General features: G+C 36.9%; 1 pseudogene; it reads right to left on the minus strand.

The window, feature by feature from the left end:
• Positions 1 to 2,515: 2,515 nt before the first annotated feature.
• Positions 2,516 to 21,476, minus strand: part of LOC117708776 (Y-box-binding protein 3 pseudogene) — a 35,183-nt pseudogene continuing 16,222 nt past the window's right edge.

Here is a 21,476-nt window from a genome sequence, read left to right on the forward strand (position 1 = left end):
CTGTAGTGATACCCGATTACTGCCTCCGTGTCCTTATTCGCGGGCGGAGGGGACACAGAAGAGGTGCGCGCAACATCCAAGTACCATTGGTTTCTGTTGCTTATGTTATTGCACTTGCCTTTTGCCATCTGGTTATCTCTGTTGCTACCTGCACTCACTGTCTCTGACTGGAGCCTGTCTTTCTAGTTATTTTGCTTATGTCAGAACTCCTCACAGTCAAGCTGTCTCCGTGATCCTGTGATTCTGTGATCCTGAGCTCCTGGGTTGAAGAGGGCCTGGGAGTCATGCTGCCTCTGGGATACTGAAACACTACTGCTCTGAGCGCATTGGTTCCTCTGCTGCTTTGAGTGCAGTGGTTCCTCAGTTGCTTCTAGTACAGTGATTCCTCAGCTGCTGAGTAGAGTGGTTCCTCTAGGATTCATCAGGATATGGTATCCTCACAGGAGCAGACCCAGCAAAAAGGACCAAGTGAGGTACAGAAGGGAAATGGTATTCCAGAGGGTGGGGTTTGTGTAGGTGATTGGTCCTGAGTGCTCCACACTCCCAGCTGAAGCTGTGGAGTGTAGGGTTGTGGGAGTAGGTTCTTACCTGTTGCTTTGAGTATAATGGTTCCTCTAGGATGGGTTCTTTTCTTCTTCCACTTTTCTGTCTTCTTTTTCCACACCCCAGCCCAGTCATTCTTTTTACATATTCATTTAAAATGAATTATTATTTTAAATGTGTTTTTATCATCCTTCATTGCATTGATCTTGTCAAGGTCACTTTGAGTCCCATGTTACTAATTTTAATTCCCAGTTCTAAATACAGCTAAAATACTAGAGACACTTGACAGCATTCAATGTGCCCTTATTAATACACATAAATGTTTGCTTCTAGAACACTGAATTTTCCTTATTACCTTTCTTCCTCAGTGGCTTAAATTTCTAGTTATTTTTTGTTCATTTTTACACTCTTGACTCTTAAAATCTTGGAGTATCCAAGGCTTTAAAGATGACCCCATTGAAGTATTTATTCTTTTGATCATTTCATCTACATTTTGTGACTTCGAATAACATATACAATATTTCTCCAGAACAAAAATTCTATGTGTTATATGGCAACTTTTGATAGTTCTCATAGGGAATAAAACAAAAAACAAAATCAAACTACGGACAATTATCCTATACCCTGCATATATTATAAAACACATCATAATTTGAAATATGCTAAGCCTTGGAAATGTCCATTTAAGATAAATAAAATACATTAATTTTATGCTTTCAGAGTTTATATTTTATTACTTACTTAATAACTTACCTCTTGGCTGTTTGCCTTCTACATGAACTTTAGATATTTGTCATTCAAATTTCTAATCACAGTATGCCCGTTTTAGTAACTGTCAGATACCCATGACCCAGACTGGCTTATCTTCCCTTGTGTATCTGAAACTTTGAACAATTGGCCCTGATGTAAACCAATCTTTGGTATGAGTCATCTCTGGGCTTGTTTCCCATCTATTGACCTCAGCTTTCTTATTTTGAGAGTTCATTTCTACAACCTCTAAGTTATACTTGGTCTATTTCAACTCCTGTGCTGTAAATGCCCCTAAAAAATTATGTGGACATGATATTACATGCTTCCTTGGGAGAGGAAGACATATATAATACCTATGATGAATGCAATGGTAGACATTTCTATAGCTGGAAGGAATATAGTAAGTTAGGGATAGGACATAAGGAAGTGCTGGCCTACTAAGCAACATTTTTTATTCTAATAGTTTACATAGGGTGTTGACATTTTCCCATCTTCTCTTGTGAGTTACAGAGAAGCTAGTGAGATAATGGGGCCACCCTTTGACTTCTGACCCAAATGGAAACCAATTCAGTTTTTCAAGACAGCTGAATCTCTCCTTCAATACCTGACAGGACCTGGCTTTTAGAAGTATCTATCATTTATCTTTTTAGGTTTAATTTTAGCTATTGATTATTTATTCACTGGTTCTTCTCCTAATCCAGAAGCACATAGACCACACCTGTTTTATTCTTTGTTGTCAGCCCTGAGTATACTTGAGTAATTACTAAATAAATACTTATTGAATGAATCAGCAAAATTAGAGATCACATTGAAACCTACCATGTTGTTTAGAAAACCATAGTATTCTACAGATTTGTAGAATTTGCCTCAGTTGGAAATTTAGAAACCATTAAATCATACTTAGATAATTCTTTGTAGATGGATAAAATTGTGACTTAGATAAATGGTTTTCATGGACTCTAATGAGTTTGTACACTGACTAATATAATAACAATGAAACCAACACTTTTTTTTCTAGACAAGGACTAAAAGTGGTATGTGTAAGTCATGCTAACTTCAAAGTGACTGTGGAATAAAGCTGTATGGTGACAATCATAGCCCTGTCACCAAAGTTACCTATGTTCTATGCCACACACATATTCCCTTTTATTTCAGGACAAATATCTACTTTTTTTTTTAAAAAAAAATGTAATAATATTAGTCATTGATATTAATACATTGACTACTTGTCATGCAGCAGGTACACTGTGAAACACATTGGCCCAGGGTCTGATTTGACCCCATCAACAATCCTATAGGGCAACTGTCAATGTAATAACAATTCAGGTATAATTTAAATTTCAAATTTAGCATTGTTCTTTGGATAAGCCATTCAACATACATTTTCAGTGAAGGCTATGTGTCAGTAAAATGCCTCAGTATGTAAAGGTACTTGCTATCAAGCGTAATGACCTGAATTCAAACCCAAGTATCATTGGTAGGAGGAGAGAACTGACTCCAAAAGTTGTTGCTTGATCTCCAAACATGTTCTCCTTCCCCAAATCAATTAATCAGCCAACCAGTCATTATGCCATGGTTTAGTCCTAACCCTTGGCCCATGCTGCCAACTAGGACCATTACTGGTACCACAGCAGAATGGCTTACTACAAAAGGCCAGGCAAATATCTCTGGTCTGGGCTGCCACCAAAGGACATGTTGATCTCAGCAGACTGTAAGGCTATGTTGCTGTTCAAGGGCAGCACAGAGCTGGCCGGGCCCTTACCTACCTGACCTCTTACCTGGGTTGCACAGTAGTTCTGGCCCTGGCAGAATGAGAGTATGAGAGTTGGCCCAGGCCCTTGCTGGCTTTACTACTTGGATGAGTTAGCTGGATTGGTGCTGCAGAGCTTGCTCTGATGGTGTAGATGCAGGAGAGCTGGCAGGTTGACCAACATAGCTACCACCCAGGCCCAGATCAAGAACTGTGAGTCAGTCCACCACCCCAATATTTATCCCATCTCTGGACTTCTGGAGTTGTGAAGTGGCCAGTCTTATAGAACCAAAGCTGAAAGATCCAGTATTTATAGTGTAAGAGAATCCAGAGGCCTAGAATTAGACAAAGGACTCACTGCAGTGAACATTTGCAAGTAAAGCTCTTTGAGCCAAAGGGTATACTGTGTGATACACAACAGCTTCCATGGCAATTTTTAAAGTTATTATTATTATTATTATTATTATTATTATTATTAATTTCTATTGGGGTGGGAAGTTGCAAGAGTGGTGGGTGAATATGAACAGATGGGGAGATGAGTGAAATTAGGGTGGATAATGTGAAATTCACAAAGAATCAATAGAAAGAATAAAAGTTCCATATCCCCAATGTCATGAGTTACAGCTAAGGTTACCACCATTGATTCTTGGATGTATCACTTACCCCAGGTTTCTGTCTCTTCCTGGGAATGCTCCCTGCCTCCTTACCCCCATCAGCTGTACATTTCCATTCATTTTCATGGCCATCTAGCCATCTATATTGTCCCTCCCCACACCTGATCCAGAACTCCGCTTTCCTCTTTCCATCCCCTCTCCCTCCCAATTTCTTCTCTCCATCTGCCTTTTATGACTATTTAATTCCCCCTTCTAAGGGAAATTCAAGCATCCTTGCTTGTGCCTTTTTTATTGTTTAGCTTCTTTGGGTCTGTGGAGTCTAATATGTTGCCTGTATTTAATGGCTACTATTCACTTATACATGAGTACATATAATTCATGTCATTTTGGGACTGGGTTACCTCACTCAGGTAAGGCCATCTTCTGTACTAGACAGAAACCCCAGTGAGGCAATAGAGGCACCAACCCATCCACAAAACTTTCAATTCTAAATATATCCTGTCTTCAAGTAATGCAGGAACAGGAGAAGGCGCAAAGACTGAGGGAATGGTGGACCAATAACTGGCTCGACTTGAGACCCATCCCATGGGCAAGCACCAATCGCTAACACTACTAATGAAATCCTGTTTTGCTTACAGACAGGAGCATGTTATCCTCAGAGAGACTCCACTTAGCAGGTGACTCAGAGATACACACACACACACACACACACACACACACACAGCCAAACAGTAGATGGAGCTTGGGGACACTTATGCAAAAATAAAAGGAAGGATTTTGGGCAAAGGAAGGAGATAGGAACTCTATAAGAAGACCAACAGAGTCAAGTAACCTTGACCTTTGGGGCTCTCAGAATATGAGTCACCATCAAAAATATATACATAGTTTGGACCTAAGTAGATCTTTCTATTCATATGTAGAATCAAAAATATATACATAGTTTGGACCTAAGTAGGTCTTTCTATTCATATGTAGAAGATGTACAACCTGACCTTCACGTGGGTCCTGAAAAACTGGAATGGGAGCTATTCCAATAGCTGTTGCTTGTACATGGGATATGTTCTTCTAGGTGGGCTGCCTTGTTTGGCCTCAGTGTGAGAGGAAGCACCTAGCCTGGCAGAGCAATGAAGTGCCAGGGTAGGGGAGGATACCCAGGGGTCCCCACCCATTTATAGGAGAAGAGGAGAGTGGAATAGGGGAAGTACTGTGAAAGGGAATAACCAAGAGGGGAGCAGTGAGAAAGATATAAAGTGAATCATTTAAAAAATTAAATTAAATAAAACAATAAAGGTATTTTCAAGAAATGTAAGATTTGTGGGCTGCAGCTTCAGAAAGAACTAGGTTTGGGTGATTTTAATTTTAATAAATTATATATGTTTTTAATGTAAGCCAAATCTCTTGTTCATGGTCTCTTATTCTATAAGAGGAGGGTTATTGTGATGGTTGCCCTGACCTGCTTTCTCATGTGTCTTGTGGTTTTACACTGGGCCTACAGCAGCCAGGATTGCATTGCTGGATAGATTCTTTTAGATTAGCCAAATTATTTCAGTGGAAGTGACTGCAATGCTCAAGAGAGACTGGATTGTGATAGGGCTGAGATGCCATTTTGACACTTTACTGGAGGTCTGTATTATCAGCTAAACTCTTGATGCATATGCTCAGGACACCTGACTCAATGTTCTTTATTAACCTGAGAGTAGAATACTTCCTGTAAGATCAGTCACCATCCAAGAAAATACCACTATACAGTAGTAAACACTTACAAACCATCTCTCCTTCCATTCTAGTCACCTAAGAAAGTAAAAGAATACCAAATGTACAGTGATAATCAAAATTATATGAATAGCAACAATAATCAGTGAGATGTAGCAAATGAAGAAGGAAAACGTAAATAAAAAGGTGGACAATAGGAATTATCTGAGTGAAACTGAGGTTTCTGTTTAAAGACAGAATAAAAAGGGAAAGAAGACAAGAAATACAACCAGACAACTTAAAATTATGTCAGCTCTCAAGAGCTGGAGACTGGGAGGCATGTCAACCCTGAGCAGTCTGACAACAACAGCAGCAGCAGCCTTATAAATAGAGAAAGAAGAAAAGTAGTCAACTAGACAAGAACAGAATCTTGGAACTTAAAGGAGAAATACAATGAAGAGACAAAAACCTGGATAATCATGCAGAATCTAATGTGGCTTCACTTTACTACCTCCTTCCTGAGTTTGAAGACAACAACCAGGGACTTCCTGGGCCTAGTGTAGCAGGCCCAATAGGAAGATAGATGTCTGAACCATGCTTCTAGGATGTTTTTCACAGATCTGGTTGAGAATGCTTATGAAATTTCAAGGTGGTTCTCATGCTGAATTGAAAATGATGCTCAGTCTTCCTGGAAGACCTTTGAGTAGGTGAGAGATTGTCTTGTCAGTGGGAGGCTTTTCACGTTTTGACAGTGTATGCTTGTCAATCCCTTGAGTGATCCTCCGCGGTGTCTGATGTACTCATTTGAAACCCATGTCTGTGTTCCAAGGAAGACTCTTGATTTGACCAGCTTTACACTTTACTCAAAGTTGAGTTTTGATGTCTAGCATATCCTGTTGGCCTGGTTTCAGCATATGGTCCTATAACAGTGCCAGCTCAGTATAGGTCCTTAAAAAATTAATCTCTAGTGAATTCTACTCTGACTCACTGAAGAGTTTTCTTGCATCATCTTTATCTCTTTCTGCTATTGAAACACTTATCTCTTGATTTCCTCCTTCTTTTAAAAGGCCCATTACTTGACTCACACTGCAGATTTTCTGAGACTTTCTGTTCTTAGCCCAACTCTAGTTTGGCTGTCTGCTGTTGTACTCTGTCTCGCTGGGAGAAAAGGGCTCTCCTTGAATCCGGCTTTGACATTGAAATTAGAAGATGGTAGCCATCACCTGGCTCCTCTGAGTGCTATTATCTAAATGTATCCAGTTGTTCTTTAGGGATTCTACTAGATGACTTGTACCTGTTGTTCACTATCTACCATCTTAAAGGTAAAAATAATGTAAATTTTCTTACTTTTTTTCAACAATTTGTCTAGATTTTTCATTTATGGATATTGATGTAAATGTGCTGAACACAATATTATTAAGCTGAATTCTGAAGCATATTAAAAGGATTATATGGTATGACCAAAATGGATTTATTCCTAGACTGAAAAGGTAATTCAATATATAAAAAGCTCTCTATGCAATATGCCATATTATATTGGAAGAGAAAATGTAATCATCGCTTCTAATCATCTCAATTGATGCATAAAAAGCATCTGACAAACTTCAATAACACTTTATAACAGGGTCACTCAATAAAAGAGGAACAGATAGACATTCCATCAACATGATAAAGGCCGTATACAAAAATTTCACAGTCAATAGCCATTAATAAGGAAGTGACAGATTTTCCCTCTCTAACATTATGGAAAAGAAAAGGATGCTTGCTGGTAGACATCAAGTGAATTCAGTATCAGGAGTATTAATTGTGTAGCAATTTCCTCTAAGGTACAGCCATCCAAGTTAGAGAGAACTTATGATTAAGAGATAGGATATTTTAAAAAGAGCTTAAATATTATTATTCTTCAAGGAAGCTCATTAATCTCAGACAACTCAAAGGCTTCAGGAAATCCCTGCAACTGACCAGGACCCTTCCTCTGCAAACATACAGAAGAAAAAGGCCTACCTTACCAAGAGAGACACTTTTAGACAAGCTGAGCTGCCTAGTAGATACTCTCATCAGACCAGCAGCTTAGAAGACTCAGAGATTAGGTGATTTTCACAGACAACATGGAGACCAGCTGAACTGCCTGGAGTAGGCACAGGCCAAGTCATGAGTCTAGAAAGACAATCTCCAATTCATTGAGCTGCATGAAGCTTGTTAGTTTGCATAGGTTTCCAGCTTTCAATGAGCTGGCATGGTTAGTTTTTGGTACTGCATTAATCTTTGAGCTGATGTTGTTCCTGCAACTAATGTCTCACACATATTTCTGGGTAAGTAACCCAAGTAAGGCTCATTAGTGCTCCTAGCTAGATTTTTGTTGTATATGTATTTTGTTAGTTCTCTGTGTGGGGTGAGTAGATATGTGCTTATCTCTCTCCCAAATACTGTCACCCAACAGCAATTTTGAATGAAAAATAAAGAGATCCCAATCAGATTGAAGAATGTACTCAACAGCATGATACATTTCATAATAAATAGTTTAAGTTAATAATTTCACAACTGAGTATAGTGCTTGTAACAATTATAACAAATAAATACTCAGCAAAATGCATGATACAAAATCAGTACAAATAGTCAGTTGCATTTCTAATAGTCTTGACCACAGGAAATTAACATTGAAAAGCTGATTTTATTTTATTTTACTTTTATTTTTTTAAAGTCCAGCCATTGCCCTATCCAAGTCCTCTCTCCCTCACCTAGTCTCTTTCTCACCTAGTTTCCAAGAGGTTGATCATTGCCCTCCCGCCAGGCCTCCTCACTACCTGAGACATCAAGTCTTTCAAGGGTTAGCTGTTTCTCCCACTGAAGCCAGACCAGGTAGTCCTCTGCTATATATTGCCAGGGGCCTTGGACCAGCTCATGTATGCTGCTTGGTTGGGGGGTCAGTGTCTGAGAGATTTTAATGGTCTGGGTTAGATGAGACTGCTGGTATTCCTATGGGATCGCCCTCCTGCCTAACATATGTTTCAGACAAACTATTGAATCTTTGAAACTGTTTGAAAAGTATATAAGCAGGTTGAGGTGTTTCTCAACAATATCAGTGCAAAAAAAATTTGAGTTGCTATTTAATGTTTCATAAGAATGATGATTCCGTTTTTTTTTTTGAGAAATATTACAATTATTTTAAGCAAGCATCAAAATTCTTAAACAGTTTATGAATTAAAGTAAGACATGTGAAAGTGTTTGGGATTGACAGCTTTGTAAAAATGAAAGTAATTCTTGAAAGAACAGCAAAAAATGTGTACTCAGACAGTCATTGAAGAGTACAGATGTTAAATATGCATGAATGCATTAAATTGTCTTCCTATTAAGTACTCTCTGCTTAGTGGTTACTTAACAAAAGGAGAAATCTTTGATCTGTAAAGTCATATGTATTCACTAAATCTGAGCCTAATTCAGTAAAATATTAAGAAATGAAGAAAAATCTATGTATTAGCACAAAATTCCTATAGCCTTTCTTCATAATGAGCAGTATATAATAGCATCAATCTTTCAATTTTAATGGTAGCCCTATGACATCACAAAGTATAATTAAAAAGATTTTCTGCATTAGTCAGCAGCTATTTTAGATGGCATGACAAGGCAGATCAGTATTATATTTTACAGAATATTTCCAAAATTTGCATCAGGAAAAAATGGAAAATATTAATCATTAATAATGGAATAAATATTTAATTTTATTATAAGGCATTTTTTTCTGGTCAGCTCACATTGTACCTCTTAGAGAAGAATCATAACATGTTCTTTAGTAAGAAAATAGAAACTTAGAAATAGCTCAACAAAATGTCTCAGGTATATAAAAGTCTTTGAACATTGTTATTCTTTTCCATCATTGATGGTGATGGTGATGATTATGTATCATAATTTACCTGTGCTTGTATAAAGAGTCCATTTTGACTTTACCATTTATAAAATATGTGCCTTCTGTAATTGGAATTTTGCAGATCAAAACATTGTCTTGCCAATAACTGGGTTTGGCTTTCAAATTCCTTTCATTCTATTTGAAAATAGGGAGCATATTAAAAGAGATACCAATGAGACTCGAAAAATCAACATAGCATCTGAACAAGTATAATTTTCAGTATCTGAGAAAGAGTAATAATTTCAGAGTTATTCTTAATATAGACTCAAGTTTGCCAATTTAAAAAAAAAACAAATCTGCTGGATTGAGAAAGGGAGACATTTCTTCATTGGTTTGTCTCTGCTGTCTAATTCAGGTACTTGAATTCTGTGTCAAAAGGATAACTGGGAGTTAGCCATTGGCCTCCTTTGGCGATTAGAACTGTCTCCCTCTACCCTAACAATTACTTCTCGTTTTCAACAAAGGACTATCTGAAATTCTTTGAAACCATCAATGCAGGGAGCATGCAAAAGTTACAAACGGGAAAAAGATTTTTAAGGAAGTGACAAGCATACTTAGAAAGCATGCCCTTCAGTTGAGGTTTAAGGTGTACTAAAGGTGTAGTATCTCATACAGCTTGAAGAATTTCAAGTGCCACATAAGTTCTCTATAAAGAATATGTATTCATTTTACCAATTATGTTCAATCATTCATGTTCTCCAAAAGAATTCTTTCCAAAATGCTTGTTCCCATTACAGAAAACATATAAACTCTTACAAAAGTTTAAAAATGTTGTTAAAACAATAGAAAACAATTATATTCTTTATAATCCATGACAAAGAAAAATGTAAATTATGTACTACAGGGTGTTTACTTTCTTCTAAAAATTGGTATACATATAAGACTTAATTATTTCTGCATTGAAAGTTCTGATTAATCTCTATTTTGTAACAATCGGCCAAGCCCCTTGGTCTTGGAGATGGAAGTGTGACATTAACACTGGCAATAAATGACTTCCATGGAGAATAAAAGAAGGTTAACCATACAGTGAATGTGGGCAAGAAAAACAAAGAAGCAAGATGTCATAAAAGGAATACTTAGCTCAAAGGAAAGAAAGAGAAAGAAATGTTTTACACAAGTGAATAAGAAGCGTGAGAAAAACCAGTTTGATTACATTCATAGTAAGTTATGATAGCTACTAACATTGCTCAGGGGACAGGGCCTCTTCACTGAAGGTAGCATTCCTAATATTTGAATTATTAATGTAATTTTCTACATTAGGCATTTTCTGTACCTACATCTTCCCCTTCCTTCTCTCTCCTATTTGCCCCACTGTTCCTCTAGGCAGATTAATACTTGATTTTATTATAATAAAAAATCAGAACAACCTTGAGATACCACCTCACACCAGTCAGAATGGCTAAGATCAAAAACTCAGGTGATATTAGATGCTGGTGAGGATGTTGAGAAAGAGGAACACTTCTCCATTGTTGGTGGGATTGCAAGCTGGTACAACCACTCTGGAAATCAGTCTGGCAGTTCCTCAGAAAATTGGACATAGCATAACCTGAGGACCCAGCTATACCACTCCTGGGCATATACCCAGAAGATGTTCCAACATATAACAAGGGCATATGCTCCACTATGTTGATAGCAGCCTTATTTATAATAACCAGAAGCTGGAAAGAACCCAGATGTCCTTCAACAGAGGAATGGATACAAAAGGTGTGTTATATTTACACAATGGAGCATTACTCAGCTATTAAAAATAATGAATTCGAGAAATTCTTAGGTCAAAGAATGGAACTAGAAAATATCATCCTTAGTAAGTTAACCCAATCACAAAAGAACACACATGGTATTTACTCACTGATAAGTGGATATTAGCCCAAAAGCTTGGAATAGCCAAGACTCAACTCACAGACCACATGAAGCTCATGAAGAAGGAAGACCAAGTGGGGATGTCTCAGTCCTACTTAGAAGGAGTAACAAAAATACTCAAGGGAGCAAATATGGAGACAAAGTGTGGGACAGAAACTGAACTAGGGGCCATCTGGAGACCATTCCACCTGGGTATCCATCCCATGTAGAGTCACCAAAGGTAGACACTGATGTGGATGGCTGGAAGTGCATGATGACAAGAGTCTGATATAACAGTCTCCTTAGAAGTCTGCCAGAGTCTGACATATTCAGAGGCAGATGCTCACAGCTAACCATTGAATTGATCAAGGGGTTCCCAATGGAGAAGTTAGAGAGAGGACTGAAGGAGCAGAAAGGGTTTGTGGCCCCATGAGGAGAGCAGCAATACCAACCAACCTGAGCTCCCCAGGTTCTAAACCACCAGCTTGGGAGCACATAGGGAGGGACCTATGGCTCCATCTGTACATGTAGGGGAAGATGGCCTTGTTGGGCATAGGTGGGAGAGGAGATCCTCAGTCCCATGAAGGCTGAACACTGAGTGGGGGGGGGGAATTCGAGTGTGGGGAGGTGGGAGTTGGGGGGTAGGTTGGGCCACACCCTCATAGAAGCATGAGGAGGGGGATTGGGATAGGAGGTTCCTGGGTGGTGAGGGCAATGGGGGTAAGGGGATAAAATCTGAAATGTAAATATAATATCCAATAAAATAAATAAAAAACCAGGATCTATAAATTCAAAGAAACATACCTTTATCTTTCTGAGATTGGTTTAATTAACTTAAAACTATGTTTCAACTTTCATCTATTTTTCTGCAAACAACATAACTCCATTCTTCTTGATGGCTGAAAATATTTCCTGTGTCTTATATGTCACAGTTTCCTTAGCCATTTATCAACTGTAGGATACATAGATAAGTGATTTGACTGAGTTGTAGTGACTACTACTGAATTAAACATTGAAGAGCAACTGTCACTGTAATAAGGTCACATGGAGATCTTCAGGTACACTCAGGAGAGGGACAGTTGGTTCCTACGGCAGATCGCTTTTTACTTTAGAGGCTGAGCTTCTCCTCATTCCTACCAGCAATGTAAAAAAGATCTCTTTTGTTCAGTACTGGTCACCTTGTTACTTGTCTTTTTTTCCCATTAAATAGTTTTTTATTAATCAATTATTTTATTTATTTACATCCCAAATGCTGTATTCCCCTCCTAGTTCCCCCTCAAAGAGTTCTTTACCCCATCCCTCTTCACCTTCGCCTTCACACTGGGCCATCAACTTTCTACAAGATTGGCACATCCTCTCCCACTGAGCCCAGACAAGGTAGCCTTCTGCCACATACATGCCACTGGGGAAGATGGTTTGGACCAAGCCCATGTATGCTTCTTTTTTATGGTAGGTAGCTAAGTCTCTGGGAGCTACCAGGGGTCCAGGTTACTTGAGACTCTTGGTCTTCCTATGAGGTTTTATTCCCTTCAGCTCTTTCAATTCTTCCTCTAACTCTTCCATGGGGATCCCTGACCTTCATGTAATGCTTGGATGTGGGTATCTACATCTGTTTCAGTCAGCTGCTGGGTACAGCCTCCCATAGAACAGCCATGCTAAGCTCCTGTCAGCATAGCATCAGTAATAGTATTAAGGTCTGCCCATGTGGTAGATCTCAAGTTGTGCCAGTCACTGGTCAGCCATTCCTTTAGTTTATGCTCCATTTTTGTCCCTACTTTCTTTTAGGCAGGAACTATTTTGGGTCAAAAGTTTGTAGGTAGATTGGTGCTCCTATCCTTCCACTGGGGGTTCTTTCTGACTACTGGAGGTGGCCCATTCATGTTTAAACAAAACAATAGCCTACAGATTTGGAGAAGATCTTTTCTAACCCTATGTCTGACAGACAGCTAATATCCAAAATATATAAAGAACTCAAGAAGTTAAACGCAAAGAGCTCAATTTAAAAAAAAAAAAAAAAAGGGGATACAGAACTAAACAGAGAATTTTCAATAGAGAAATCTCAAATAGCCTAGAAGCAGGTAAAGAAATGTTCAACACCCTTAGCTGAGATTTTACCTTACACCCAACAGAATGACTAAGATCTAAAATTCAAGTGACAGCACATGCTGGTGAGAATGTAGAGAAAGAGGAATTGTCTTCCATTGATGGTGGGATTGCAAAATTGTATAATCATTCCGGAAATCCTTCTAGCTGTTCCTCAGAAGGTTAGAAATAGTTCTACTTGAAGACGCAGCTATACCATTCTTGGGCACATACTTAAAAGATGCTCTCCCATATAACAAGGAGATGTGTTCCAGTATGTTCATAGAAAACTTATTCATAATATTCAGAAATTAGAAGCAACCCAGCTGCCTCTCAGCTGAAGAATAGATACAGAATATATGGTTCAATTACTTGTATTTCTACTGATTGGCATTTTGCGTAGGGTAAGATGGAATGTCAGTATGGTTTACATTTTTTTCTAAGCATAAACCTGTTGTGATTTATTATGACATTCAACAAATATTTTTGTTGATTCTGTCTTTATATCTTTCCCTTTTATCTCTTCATCATGACATCTTGAAGCAATTTCTAGGACTTTATTTCTCCCTTTTCCTTACAGGACTTCCCCAAGTCTTCAAAAATGACCAAAGAACAAAATCTTTTCTTATAGTGAAGGGTGTGTGTGTGTGTATGTGTTGTTTTCTCAAAAGCAAAGGGTAGGTTTCTTCTCAAGTCCAAGTTAATAAATAATAGAGCACACAGATATCAAACAGAATGGTAAGGTTAATAAAACACCTCTAATGAACAAGTATAGTTATCAAGTGAGTGGTTTTCAACATATTTTGTGATACTTCAGAAAATTTTGGGTTTTAGATTGAAAATGCGCAGTCATGCCAATGACACCTAGACCTCAGGTGGATAGATCTCACAGCCAAGTAACACATGAGTTTTTAGCACTTAGATTAGCCAAGTCACAGAATCATTTCTTCAGATTATACAGTGACAGCAAAAAGGGTAAAAAGTGCCTGATTAAACTTGTGAGCTAGAAATTCATAACTGTTTTAAATTCCAGAGAGATGCAAGAAGATTGGAGCTTTTTATACATTACCTGACCCAAATTCCCTAGTCTCATAAGACTACACAATAAAGTTGCTTTAGATAAGGAAAATTCTTTAGATTTTTGCCTTTGAATGAACCTCTGCATATAAATAGATATGGAGGTAAAGAGGTCACATTTCAAAGATAACAGCTCAAATGCTGTATTTTCTCTTGTTTGCTATGCTGGTTTATGTAGTATATACTGAACTAGCATATTGACTTGGATAGAAATATTCTTCATATGTTGTTCAAAATAGCTTTTCTAACCTATTGCTTCCTAGGTTTTCACATAAAGTTCTCCATATTCAAGAGAGTTATATGTGGTGAGCAAAGAAAACCATACTGCAGAGTCTATTATTAGAAATACAGGCAGACCTCCTTTGAATCCATTTAGACTTATTTATTGTTTATTGTCTGCTTTCTTTTATTTTTTCTAACTATTAGTCTCAGAGATTCTAAGAATAGCAGTTACAGAATTTTCTGGGAGTAAAAATGTATTAGGCTCCTATAAATAATTCATCTCAAATTATCTAGCAGCAGCATTCGTGACATGAACAATCTTTCCTGGTTATGAGATCCAGAGACAGAAAATACGTGTTTAAAATGATATCTTCACCCTGTACTGCCACAACAACATTCTCTCCCAGTGATTGCTATGCTGTTTACACTAGGAAATTGTTCAGCCATATAGACTGCAATGTTTTTTCATTTATATTTTCTATCTTCATTAATATTACAGACTTGTTCCCAGAGATATAAATATATACTACCAATTTCAAATTTATTATAACTTATTTGGGGATACTTATAAAAAACTAAAATAATGCAATTAACATAAAATGATTGGGTTTATCTATTTATAATTTCTCAAACTGAATAGCAAGTTTAGGAATTTTACAGTATTTGTCTTTTGAATGTTTATGCTTTATACAAATATGCATATAAAAGAATCAGAAGACTCAATTGGCTTCTTGTTTCTTTTCTGACATTCTCTAGCCTTATCTTTATAGTCCCTCCCTGTATTCAGAGTATAAACCATGTGATTCTAGTCAATTCTCTTGCATAATTCTTCAGCAAATTAGTTTAAAAGCTCAAAAGTTAAAGTTATTATATTCTAGCAAGACTATTTATGATAAATGTTCACCTTTATTTTGACATCTGTAGGACACTCTAGGTCATAGTTGAGGACTCAGCACTCTAGTTTAAGAACAAATAATCTGAAAGTAGAAATTGTAAATCCCATACCAGACAATTCCTGATTTTATTCTATTGAGTATGATGCCAACTACTCTAATTTTGTTTTCTTCCCATAACACACAGATCTGATGGCAGTTTTAAGGATTCAAGGCATGCAAGATGTCTACAATATCCCATTTAACGAAATATTCATTAGGTGATTTTGTGGTTTAAAATGAGAGTAGGCTCATATATTTGAATGATTGGGCTCTAGTTGATGAAAATATTTATGAGGGATTTGGAAGTGTGGTCTTGATGGGGAAGATTTGACACTGGGAGCTGGCTAATCCTTCAGTGCACACTGCCTGTTGCCATGTTCCATGCTTTGGTATTCATGGACCTTAACCTTTTGAAATGGTTAGCCCAAAGATACCCCTTCTTCTATAAGTTGACTTTATAACTGTTTCCTATAACTGCAATAGAAATAACTAAGAGGTGTAGTTATTTTTATTGGTAGTATTTTAATTTTCTGAATTATAAGGCATTGTATTTTGACAGGTGAGTAGATTATATATAGGCGAACACTCAAAAGAAGAACAAAGTCTTATTAAAAGATGAATTAGTGGAATTTGGGACTAATTCACTTACTCTGTAATTGAAGTATATAAAAATATACTAAGTTACCTTGATATAAGGGTTTGTGCCTAGTCTTATTGCATCTTGTTATGTTATGTTTGGTTAATATCACTGGAGGCCTGTTTTTTGTTTTTTTGTTTTTTTAAGAAAAATGAAGGAGCAGTAGGTCTAAGAAGGAAGAGAGGTGGGGAGTAACTGTGAGGAGTGGAAGGGAGAGAGGCTTCAGTTGGTATATATTATATGAGAAAAGAATAAATATAATAATATATATTATATTTATGTTATTATATTATTATTACATTATTATATTATATTATGGTATTTATATACACACATATATACATATATATGTGTATATATACAAATTGAACAGAAATAATATTGTTTAAAGGCAGAAAAATATATGTCAGGCATTGCTGTGCAGGTTAGGATGCTCATCCTTAGGTTTGATAACTTGAGCTCAATCCTGAAAGTCAGATGATAAGAAAGACCTGACTCCTGTCTTCACACATGCTATGGAAAATGCTTGCTTCCCAACAACTCATGAGAGAAGTAATAAAGACAAACAATTTAAAGTACAGTGTTGATGTCTTTTTTAGAAAAAAATGGCGATGTTTTATGTAGGCAATATTTTAGAGGGAAAATCAACCTGTCTTCTTATATAAATTTGGTAGTGTGGTTAAAAAAAAATGGCTTTGATTTGTTTGTAACAGCAAAAGGTTGTACCATTATACTAAACAATACTTCGGAGAAAAATAACGTCAGCAAAGAAACACACATCTATTTATGTATAAGTTGACAGTGGGTTGACTAAGTAAATCGAGAAATAAATTACTCTGTGCTGCACTTAAGCAACTTGGCAAGATAGCAGGCTTACAATGTCTATTTTATCTTTATGAGTGTTTATTTCAGACCCAAATAATGGAAAAACAAAGCTTCAGGGTAGAGTGATTTTATAAATAAGCATATGTGCTACGTGGCTAGACAAAATTAGTTGAAAGTTAATTTGCATTCCTTCAATTTTCTACAAATGTGGCTGACTATAAAATGTAGAGGGATGATCCAGCATAGCCTTACATGGAAAAACCTCAAGAGCTTTGCACATGCAGATGCTTGCATAAAATGTATTGAATGGAAAGAGAACTCTGCTAGGAACTATAATCTTTATTAAGTCAAACTTTACAAAACACTTTTACTCATCAGGGATTGAATGAGGCACTTGGGAGAAGACGATGAGTAAAGCAGAGTCTCTGCTCTAAAGATCATAGCTTATTGTAGCTGAAGACCATAAAGCAAGCGATTAATAATTTTACCAATAATTCCATGTTTAATATGGAATTTTTTCCAATGTAAAAAGAAGAATAAAGTATGAGTTTCCTGAGAAAATGATGATTAGTTGTGACCCGAAGTAAGTTGTGTTAGTTAGAGTTTTATGCCTGTGATAATAAGATACCATGACAACAGCGACTCTTATGAAGAAACAAATTTAACTGGGACTGCCTTACAGTTCAGAAGTTTAGTCAATTAATGTCATGGCAGAAAGCATGGTGGCATGCAGGCAGACATGATGTTGGAGAGGTAGCTGGATCTACAATATGAATCACCAGGTAGCAGGAAAAGGAGTGATACTGGCCTTGTCTTGAGCATCTGAAATTTCAAAGACAAACCCTTAGTCACACACTTTCTCTGACAAGACCACACCTACTCCAAAAAGGCCACACCTTTCTATGAGCCTACAGGATCCATTTGCATACAAATTGCCACATAAGTTAAGGAGAAGTTTGCAGAAGGCAAAATGGTAAGTAATAGTAATATGTTCAATAACATCATTTCTGTTAAAACAGCAAATCTACCCTTACAATTTAAAGGACCAAGGTATATTTTACAAAGCAGCTGAATTAATTTGGAGTGTTTACCACTTTTAAGAAATTACTCAGCAGTGCTATTAAAGAAAATGTTGCTAGACAAATTAATAAAGAAGAAAAATCATTAAAAATTGAAGTGGATGATATTTAGAACACCTAACAAAGATGATTCAACACTGAAGTTAAAGCAGAACATTTTGATATGTATGACTGGCCTCCCTAAACTGATTTCAAATTACAGAGTTACTGCATTTATTCTTATGAAGGTAGTTTGTCCTCTCTATATGTCATTGAGGCATGAATTCTTAAAAATCCCTTCCTGTTCTATGTTAGGTAAACAGGTAAATCCCATCCGTAATGTGACAGGGACTGACAATATACCAAGGTTTATTTGCGACTTGTTATCTTCACTTCCGAGTCCCTAGAGTATTTGGAATACAGAAATGCACACCATAATGATAACCTTTGTCTCTTTGCCTACACTGTAGAGAACACATCGGCTTAGAATAGGTCTGATAAACTCAGTGTGCTTAATATTCTATATACATCCTATTTAACTTCATTACAACAATTTTTTTTTACTTCTCCATTAAATCACTCATTCCTTTGGTTTTTAATCAAACATAGCTAGGTTTCCTTCTGTTCAGTGCATGGAAAACAGAGGAGGGAATGATTTTAGAGCCAACAATATATATAATGTAACAAAATAGATTGTTTAGGGTAACAGAGATCATTCCAAGAGTCTCTATTGAACATGATTGCTTCAATTATCTGACAACTGAATTTGCTTTAATTATTTTTCATTGTTTTATAATTTCTGCTTCAACTAAAAGTAATTTTTTTTGCATTCAGTATATACTAATTGTAGTTTAACCTCTCCTAGTTCCTATTAGATCTTCCCCTACCTCCCTGTCCAATCCAAATCCACATCCTTTCTTGCTCTCTGTCATTTAAAAAACAAATAGTCATCTAAAAAAAAAAAACCAATAAAACATAAAAACATAAAAAACATAAGAAAACATAAAAACAAAAAATCTGAACACAACAACAAAGAGTCAAAGAAAAAGCACAAGAAACACATATAGATGTAGAGCGACACAGACTGGCATTCACAAATATGTAGGACGAGCAAACATGTCCAGACAAAGCACTGTGAGACAAAAGAAACTATCACTGAGCTCACTTTGTGTTGGCCATCTACTGATGATCAAAGAGCCTGGCCTTCACAGTGATTTGCTTGCTGAGGGAGATTTTGTTATGAAAAAAAAAATGTTTTGTTTGTGAGAATTTTATACAAGCATAAAATGTGTTGATGTGGATTTGATCATTAATTTTAAATATATGAACCATGAAGATATGTGTTTCAGAATCACTGTAAGAACACATGGTAATGATAGCACTCATACATCTATCAGTGAACACTGAGCAGATCTGAGTTTCTAAATCTTTCCATTATTATTTGCTGAGTGTTATGATAGAAGAAATGCAGAAGGTGAGATTAATAACACATTGTCTATTCCGAATACAGCTCATCATGATCAATGATAAAATAATATGGAGCAATAATTTGGATGCCCATACGCATTCTCTACAAAACAAATCATCAAATTGAGGAAATAACATCTTATTAATAAAAATTCACACAATAAATAACTAACCTATTAAAAATGATGTTAGTGTCATTATTCTTTTACATGTACATTGATGCTTATTCTATATTATCTTTTGAATGTTTTATAATTACATTTTATGAACTATGCTTACTATAAAAGTAAGTTTATTTTTTGAATTTAGCAAATAATGCTATTTTGCCAAAATCAACTGGTGAGTTTCAGTTTTAATAGAAACAATTATTTGCACATACATTTCACCTCTGAACCTACCTGTTGTTGTCAAATAAAGAAGCTGCTCATTCAGATTTTACCACATAACATTAATCTTTTGCACCATTACAAATGAACTCTAATATCCGTTACCAGCTATGATGTAATATCATGAAACATTAATGCAGCTAATTGTAAAAACTCAAGAAGGCTAGAGAAATTGTGACAACACATTTTAAAAACTTACAAGAACCACAAAAGCCACGGAACTAAAAGAACTACGTTTCCCCAGCAGCCTTAGGGATGAATTCCAGCCAGCTTGATTTCACTGGAGTTTCCTGGCTCTTGTAGACTCCAGCTAACTCTCTTGGGGAAATGAAATCAGTGCAGTTATTGTCAAGAAGCAATGAAGCAACACGATCAACAGCTGACTCTAGAGATGTGGACAGCCTTCTCCATGGATTAAAGATGAATCCTAAGGCTGAATGGAAGGGCAGTTCTTGAGGGAGAAGTCAAATATCCACAGCCTTTATGTTTCACTTTCTAATGAGAAAATAGAAAAGTGATTTTTAAAAAAAATTTTGAGATTATAATTATATTATTATTCTATTGCCTCTCTTATATACTGCTTTGTTTTCTTTCAAATGTATAACCACTTCTTTCACTGATAGTTGTTCAATGTGTATATATATATATATATATATATATATTCCTAAACATAACATAACCTGCTGGGGTTTTGTTTTGAATTATTTTGTTTTGTTGTAGGAAAACTGGGCTTTTTTTTTTACTCTTTAAAAAATAGTTTTAGTGGTTCTTTGTGAATTTCATACCATGCACCCCAATCCCACCCATTTCTCCCTCCCCTCATACCCACACTCTACAAACTCCACGACCCCCACACCATCAGAGAAAGAAAACTTTCATTGTAGAAGCTGTTGTGTGTCAGTGTTTCCCACAGTATTTGTTTTTGTCTACACACCTTTGCTTCCAAAGGTTCATTCCTCTAGTCTCTAGTCTGGCAAGAGGCCTCTGGCTTCTACTACAAAAATCAATACTGGAATCTCACGGGGTCCCCTCTCAGATATCCTGTTGTTGCCCTGTGTCCTGGTAATCTTGCAGCTTTGCATCTGTAAAACCAGCGCCTTCATGCACTCAAGCAGTTAGTCCATGGGCTAGATATTGGGTTGGGCCAATTCAAAGCCCCAGTGACAGGCTTTTTCTCTCCCTTGATAATGTAGATATAGGCCAGATCAGACAAGATTAAAATAAATAAAGGCTGGTTTATTGGGCACTTTTCCAGGGCGAGTTCATCAGTTCCAAAGAACAGAGCTGAGAAATCACGCACCTTGCCTAGGGCTGGGAAATTTTACAGACTGTGGGCAAAGGGATACATGTCTACTATAAGCTAGTTTTGTGCCGAAGCATGGTCATGAGCTGAGCACTTAGGTGTAGATTTGGGTGGCTGGCAGCATTAGGTGAGGAGGTTGTGACAACTGCCAAGAATGCAGAACAGGACTCTTGGAGCCATTCCTTTGTTAGGAGGTCTTCAACGTTGGCAGGGTTAAAAGGGAAGGGAGACAGAGTTCCAGGCTTGTGAACGGGCAAGTAGAAGTTCCAGCCTAACACTTAGATCTGGGACTGAGAGATATCTGAGCTGGTCAGCTTCCCTGTTCTCTCACACCCATCCCACCACGGCAAACTCTTCTGCCTTCTCCCAGCTGGCCCATTCAACGACAGCAA

Source organism: Arvicanthis niloticus, chromosome 5 (assembly GCF_011762505.2).
Source record: "Arvicanthis niloticus isolate mArvNil1 chromosome 5, mArvNil1.pat.X, whole genome shotgun sequence".
Classification (NCBI taxonomy): Eukaryota; Metazoa; Chordata; class Mammalia; order Rodentia; family Muridae; genus Arvicanthis; species Arvicanthis niloticus.